The following is an 8,490-nucleotide window of genomic DNA, read 5'->3' as shown; positions in this document are numbered from 1 at the left end:
TATATAATATATATATAAAATTCTTAAACTAAAAATACAATTTTTTTCACTGTGGTCTATTAGAAAAGAGAAGAAATTATCATTAGAGTAATTTAAATATATTCAGCGATGCGCAATACTATAAAAAGATGGAACAAGAAAAAGTTTAAAGAAGAAACAGTGTTTCTAAATTTTACTGAACTATTTTTTATTTACACGATATTTTTCTGCGGTAACGGGTGGTAAGTTAATTTTAATTTAATATGAATTAATTTTAGCGAACGATAAGCGAATATCAGTATTTCTGTTTATCGATGAAAAACTAACAGACGTGCAACGAATCAATAATATTGAAATCCAAATAAAGAATAAAATAACTGTTGTAAATGTCTTATGTATTTGCATACTAGTACAACAAAATATAAATATTATTCGTAAAAGATGTTCTTCCAGTCTAGATAAAACAAATAGCTGCCATATCTTAAAACTATCGTGTTTATGTGATGATTTATATTTGTTGTATTTTTGTAAGTTTTTGTAAGTTATCTTGCTGAGCAGAATCATACTTCATCGCAACTTCATCAACAACATCGTCAATGAATGAGGGGCAAAAGTTAAATAATGTTTAATAGAAATCATATTTTGAATTACAGTATTTCAGTCCTTTTTCCGTATAATTTAAATATTATTTTTGATTTTATATTTAATTAGCTTTCGCTTCCACTCTTCATTCAGGATCAATGATTTATCAACGTCATTTATTAATCTTATGCTTCCGCACGTGATCACGTCACCGTTGGTCTCTTATTCGGAGTTTTTATAAGCAGCACCCGGGCGGAAGTGCCGACGGAATATTCCGGCAAGTATAATACACATTTATGACGCGAGGGGGAAAACCGCGAGGCGCGCACCGCGAATCATCGTCTACCTATTGTTTTATTATAGACGACAGGATAAGGTTGGTTCCGGGGATAGTAGGGCGGCACGGTAATCTTTCTCTAGCAGCGTGAAATATGCATCTACAATTGCGAGCTTCACGGTACGCCAGGGATTATATTCTCAGCAGTCATACTTGTTGTTCTATTATACATGACGAGAGAAAGGTATTTCTCCTTAAGAAGAGCTTTTTCGCCCCTTCCATCCCTTTTTTTTTCTTGTACAAGAGGGGCCCGAAGTTTGAACTAGTCTTCTGTCATAATATTCCTTTCCTACATTGGAAGTATTTTTAGTACAGATTTTTATTTTGCGAGCTGAAGGGACTATAACTCCTTTGTCAAGATATTGTATATTGTATCATGATTTTAATGATCCATGGCAAAATCAAGGCTTAAACGACAGAATAATTATTAATCCTTTTAATTTGTCCGTAATAATTTGCCATAATAAATTAAAATATGTAGTTTAATCAACATATTATGATATTGGATTTAATATATAGTAAATGCATAAGGTATTATAGATGAGATTTTTATACAAATACCCTATTTGTAAAAAATAAATATTAATTAGCAATTTATTAACAAATGCGTTAAAAAGTTCTAATGTAAACAAAAAAGCTTTGCAAAAATATTTGTATTTATGATTTTATCAACTTTTCTTGATCGTCAAATACTTTCTATATAAGTATATACGCTTGTATGTACTATCATCTAAAATATATTGTTGTTATGTAAAATATATTGAAGTTAAGAGAAGCGCGCGCGCGTGTATACAACAAGAGGATCTATAAAGAATTTTGAATTAAGGGCTTGCTGTCATTTCACTATGTCAATGCATCATAGCTGTGTTTGGTAATCGTGAATCAAGTTTGCTTTTCGCAACAGAGATCCATGGGAAATTTGATTGTATTACCATCATGTACTGTGTACGCGGCAATCTACGAAAATAGGATTTTTCGAAATTATATGGCCCGATCCTTCGACTTAAAAACAACATCGATCATCTTCTTGATGCGAGCATACAACCACGTCTGCATATATACTTTGACTATTTCACATCATATCATTTATATATGGAGCATATATTATTTTTACAGCATAATTGTCTTGTTTTCTTGAAATTCTTTCGTGATATCCGATGAATCTTGATATTTTATATTGGAAGAGAAAGATTATTATTTGTTAAGTGTGTGTGTCATATTGAGATATAAAAAAAATATCAATTTAAAATAACCTCATTTATTATTGAACGTCCGTTAATTTGAATTGCATATATAATTCAACAAATATCAATCTTTGGACTTTGAATCTTTTATATTCACACTTATAGAAAAACATAGTGGTAGCAATTATACTGATAATAATTTTATATTATGTAGAATTAATATACAGAGTGTCTTAATCTTTTTAACATTCCATTTGTTTTGTGGGTAGGTAGATCTGACTAAACTGAATCGGAAAGTCCTCAACCATTTTGCAATTTTCGAAATTTTTTTTTTTTTACTCAAGCAAAATGTTTAAAATCGACATCTCTAAAAGTTCTTTAAAAAAACATCTTTAAGATATTTTACAAAAAACTCTAAAAGATATTTTGAAGTTGTCTTATGCGTCGATTTACTTAGCAATTTTTAGAAATTAATATTCCGTTAACTATTGCGAAAATTACAAAATGATATAGGACTTTTTGATTTAGTCCGATCTATTTGCCCACAACAACACAAAGCGGTGTATCAAAAAGTTTGGAACTCTTTATATATAGTTAAGTAAGTTATATTGCAACCATAAAATAGTTTATTCAAATATGTACATGAATTCTACGTATAAAATTTGTACAGTTGTCACCTACGTAGCTGGCAGCACTGTCTTTTTCTTTGAGTGCAGGGAAAGATTGAAATTGGTAAAAAAAAAAGCCGTGATTAAAATTACTAGACAATTTTTCGGAATTTTTGCGACAATTCAGCGATCACAAGTATCGTGATATCATTCGTATATATTCTGCATGTTTTATCAAGTAACGAGACAGTGGCTGTCTATACCGAGATTATTTCAAACATGCATTCCCAGCGTCGACCTTTTCACTTTGACGATAACAGGGACGACGAGAACGACGAGGGACGACCAGAGGAAATTTCTCATGGGCTGGATATTGGTTTCTCCGCAGTACACGAATAATTCCACCCTTGACAATATGTAGAACAGCCTTCAATAGAACTTCGCGGGAAAGGGGGATGCCAGGAAACATCGCGTTCCTCGAATTTCGTGCTTCCTTCTGAACTGCGGAATGGATTGCATTCTGTTCCTTACAAACCATCCTGCCTAACATACTTGGTTGTCGGATTTCTCGTTCTCTTCGTGTCGTTATATGTCCTTTGTACGCTTGTCCTTTCGCGTCTTTTAATGTTGTCTCTCTCAGAAGGCTTCGGTTTCCACACGTTCGATTTAGGACAGAGTGGAGAACGATTCTCTAGCAGCTATCCTACTTCCCGATGAATTACCTCGTTATTTTCGCGCAAGAGACATACAGAGCGGAACCTTGGACAGTCCCGACTTCGACGATGCGGTTGTTCAAACGGTTGTTTTCCAGTGTATAGTAAACGGCGGATGCGTCGGCAAACTGGCATTGAGTATACCTATGCAACTTGTGCGCGCCGCGCCCAGCGCGCGCGAGATTTATCGTATTACTCGTGTTCTCTTGTACTCCTTCTCTCACCTTGTTGTCATTATCACTTGCGTTTGTTTCTATCGCCATTCGGATCTCGGATCCGAATACGATCACGCTCTAAAATAGTTCGAGAATAATACTGAAAACGAAAACTACAGAACGTAATAGCGTGCAAGATGCATTATGCATACTTATTCCATAAAAAGGCATTCGTGAATAACCCAGTAACGGAATATTTAAAATGTAATGACGAGATTAAAATACAAAAATTCTTATAATTAGTAGCATATCCTGATATGTAATCTTACGTAAAAATGAAGTTTCGTTTTTGGCACTTAATTAAGTATATCATTATTTTAGAATTCTTTTTAATAATTTCTTCAGTGATTTTAATCAAAACCGCATACTCGTTATGTACATTAATCCATCAAAATTATGAATGACTTAGAGGATTCTAAGTTTAAGTAAACTTCAAGCACAACAATAAAAACTAGAAATAAATTATTAATAAAAAATTTCTGTCTACAATATCGCTCCCTTCGAAAGTACTAAAAACGTAAATTATCGAATTATTATATTGAATGAGTTAGATAAACATTATTCCATTAATTATCAAAAATAAATTAATTTAATATATTACTTTAGATACGAAGCGCCACTTCGGTCTGAATGTTAAGATGTTAAACTATATATTTATTTAAATGAATTAATTAATTTAACTTAACAAAAAATCGTTAAAATATTACAACTCAAAGAGGAGATAAAAAAAGTGTCAATTGTCACGGCTCAAAGAAGGTGATTTTTAAAATGGTTCTTTATTAAGTCGAATTATCACAAAAATGTTTAATTTCTTTATATAAAGTGTTCGGAATTTAAATGTCAAAACTTCGGTAGCGTGTAGAGGATCGATAAACTAAGAAAAAAAACTATGAGAGATATATTCGTTTTTGCTTTGTTTTGAAGAAAATTGCAAAAAGACAAAATATAGTTTCTATTTTTGTGCTTCTTTATTATTTATTCACGTTGTATTTATTCACTAGATTTATTCAACAGTATTTATTCAACAGATCATAATGTTTATCTAATTTTTTGTGACATTTCTTTAAATCAAATGTTTCATTAAGGTAGTTAATTAAAGTTGTTAATAATGAAGATTAAAGAACGTGTGGATATCAATATAGAATTAATGCAACGGTTAAAATTAAACTTCTAATGAGTCGATCATGGACCATATTGCAATTGTTTTCTGGCACCGACTAAACGGTGTAGCGATATTTTACGAACTGTCGAATCGTACCGACGACAACTTCAAGATTTATTACCTCTTTGTCGTCTGCGAACTCAACCACTTCTCTTCCGTCGTTCTGTTTGCCTTTTTATTCTGTGCTTCTAGTCTTCTTGCTTTCCTACGCTATCTAGTTGGCATGTCCTCTCCTTCTTTTCCGCGGCACATCAACCTTTGTCGGTCCTTGTTTTTCCACGATTTAGCCTTCGAGATCCTGTTACCATGATTAAAAGAATCCGTCGACTCTTCCGGATTTCCCTGAAAGGTCACCCGAGTTATTCGAAAAAAGCTCGGTTCTTCCCTCTTTTCTCTTTCTCTCTCTCTCTCTCTCTCTCTCTCTCTCTCTCTCTCTCTTTCTCTCTTTTACTTTAAGTTTTCATCGTCTCCACTAAAATGTAACAACGAAATATTACATCATGAACGTAATATCACAATTCTACTATATATAACTATCACAAAATAATTTTGTGTCGCACATGATAACTTTTCGGAATTTTAAGCTAATTATTTCTAAATCATTTTTTCTAAAAAAAACTTTACTGAAAAATAAAGTTTTAATTATTTATTTATCAGAAAAGATTAAGAAGTAATTTTGTTAGAAGGAACGGAAGATTTTTTTATATTATGAAATATGCAAATTAAAAAATTATACAAATACAAAAAAAGAAAATTATTCTAGACTCTCTGAGTTGGTAAAAATAACCTGAATCTGAAATTTTATAAGATTTCATACAGATCAGTCTTGCTATGATTCTCTTATATCTTTTTACGCTTCAATAAAACGAACAACAAAATTTCTATCGAGATTTGTTCCTTAGTCCTTTATTGATTTTCTTGCTTTGTCTGTTGATTCTGGAGTGAGAAGCCCTTCCGCGTTCTTTTCACTCTTCTCAAGTCCGCGCGTCTTCGTTTTTACTTCGATCGGCTTTGAAGATCCTATTTCTAGGTGTAAAAACATCCTGCAGCTTGCTCGATAAGGCTTCTTGTGTCGTCATGTCTGTATGTGCCATCTCTTGGTCGTTGCTCTCTCATAGCTGCCTTGGCTTATCGATTCGTCATACATTCGTATATGCAATATACAATAATTAAATATCGATAAAAATTTCTTCTTCTTTTTCCTAGTTTAGGGAATTCCCTGTTCTATTCAGTATCACTGCCCGGAATTCTCTTGAGACGATGATGTCCAAGACTGCATCCATCGTTTCGCTTTAGCGGCCTCCCGTTGTATGGTCCTTCGTTTTTGGCTATTTTTTATAAAAATATCTACTGAATGCTATTCATTCGCAATGTGTAACAGAATGAAAATCGAAACATGACAGACGGCAAGAATAAGAAACAGATGCACAGGATATTTTAAAATTACTGGTGATATATTTCTAGTAGGCTTTATACTGTTATTGTCACAAATATAATCATTTTTATTAATTATGCAGAGATACTGACCACCCTCCGATGACCTTGATCTTGACATATGTTGTCAAGATCATCACCCTAAGTGACCTTCAACAGGTTTTAGCTGTCGCTCGTTATTCATTAAAAAGTTATTAACAAAAAAGTTTGAAACGTATTTCTTATTTCTATATATAATATTAAAAATTATTCTATATTCTTCCTTGCTTACGTAATGATTTTCTAGGGAGGTCCATCCCTCCCCTCCTCCCCCCCTCCATGATGAAGTATTTTCTGCTTCAGTTACACAAATTCTCTTCTTCACAAACAAATTCTTTGCTTTAAAAGCAAATTCTCTGCTTTATAAAAACACATTTTATGCTTTAAAAATACAAATTATTTGCTATATAATTTTTATATTTACAGTAGAAATTTTGTTTTTAAAACAGAAAATTTGTGTTTTTAAGACAGACAAATATCTAATCAAAACAAATTATCTGCTGTAAAAATAAAAATTATATAGAAAATAATTTAATATAAGAATATATATATTATATAATGTAATATATTATGTAAAACATCCAACTTTGACCGATTTTGGCTTTCTTTATTGTATTTAAAGATTGAATATCTTATTGAACCGTATATATGTACATATGTGAATACACCATCAAGTAGAAATAAAAGTTTTCAACTTATTAACTTATCGAATAAATTACTATCAGATTAGATAATTTCAATTTCTAAGAAAAATTCATTTTGTCTTCTAATTCTGTCCAAATAATAGAAATAACATTATTTAATGAATATTTAGCAGTTTTTGTACGCCTTGTGCGTTATTTTTTTTAAATTGCTTTACATTTTGTGATCTTCATGCTTTTCTAATTTTTCTAGATGAAGAAATCTCGTTTTCATTCATATGTGCTCTTTTACTTTTTAGCTCTCTTTCGATTAGTTTCTCCGGATTCGCTTTTCAGACAGAAGAACTTGTATCTTCGTTGGATCCCTTTGTACAATAGTATCATAAATTGATAGGAAAATCTTTCGAACTATAGGAAATTGGAGAAATAATGTGTTGTAGAAGGATAAATAACGAAAAATTAACTTCATCAACTCTGTTTCTACGTCTTTACGTTCTGCACTTGCCTGTATAAATGTTTAAACAAATCAATATCATGAGAATTGTCAAAGGAAATAAAAAATAAATGCTAGATTTTCTTGTGATAGTTTATCTTTCAATGAACATTAAAGCGCATCATACAAATCAGAGTTGAGAAGTAACTCGGTTCGATTACTTTTTTCGGTAACGAATATGTAACAACGTTACATTTTCTTCTTTAATAGCACAAGATATTGGTGCAATATTGGGAAACAATGCCTGCGTTTAGCAGAGAAAGCAGTTTTACAAATATTGTAAAATTTTTCAATATGATTGATTCTTGTTTTTGGTTCCTTATAGATTTAAATGTATAAATCAATTATATTGAAGACAACAGTTGCAAAGCTGCTTTTTTTAAACGCAGCTAATGTACAGTTAATATTAAACATTGGGTAAGAATTGAATCCATGGTATATTGTGAGGTATATTACAATATTGTAAGGTAGATGTCTAATATTGGCATTACATTGGGAAATCTATCTCCAATATAACCAATGTTCAGCTAATTTTCACCAATGTATAGCCAATGTACTGTGCTATTAGAGTTATTTGTAACTTTATTTCTATTGTTTTCCTTATTTGTAATGGTTACACAATTATTTCTTTTGGATAATAATATAATCGTCACATTTATTTATCGTTACTTTGTATACGTACAATACATGTGGATAAAATATGTATAAGCGAGTTTTAAAAGAAGAAATTATTATTAAGAAGTTTGACCATGTTACGATTAATCTCAACCATCATAACACTATATTCCAATAGGACACAATATGATTATTAGAATGTTATATTGTACATAAATATTAAAAGGCGTAAATAAAATTTATATATTGTAACATTGTGTGGAAATATTGTGTGCTTATAAAACTGGGACTCATTGAATTGATGAATTAGTGGCAACCAAGACGATTGATTGCCATTCTAAAAGAGAAGCCAATGAAAAAGTAATGGAAATTGTAATGTGTCGTAACAATGATGATAAGAAGTTCTTTTTTAAAGTCAGTAACGAATAATGATAATGAGTTAGTTTATAGAAAAAAGAATAGTAAAGATAAGGGTAACGATTTATTTT

Source organism: Trachymyrmex septentrionalis, unplaced genomic scaffold, assembly GCF_001594115.1.
Source record: "Trachymyrmex septentrionalis isolate Tsep2-gDNA-1 unplaced genomic scaffold, Tsep1.0 scaffold72, whole genome shotgun sequence".
NCBI classification, from domain to species: Eukaryota; Metazoa; Arthropoda; class Insecta; order Hymenoptera; family Formicidae; genus Trachymyrmex; species Trachymyrmex septentrionalis.
The sequence above is the reverse complement of the archived record's forward strand: the minus strand, read 5'-3'. Positions refer to the sequence as shown.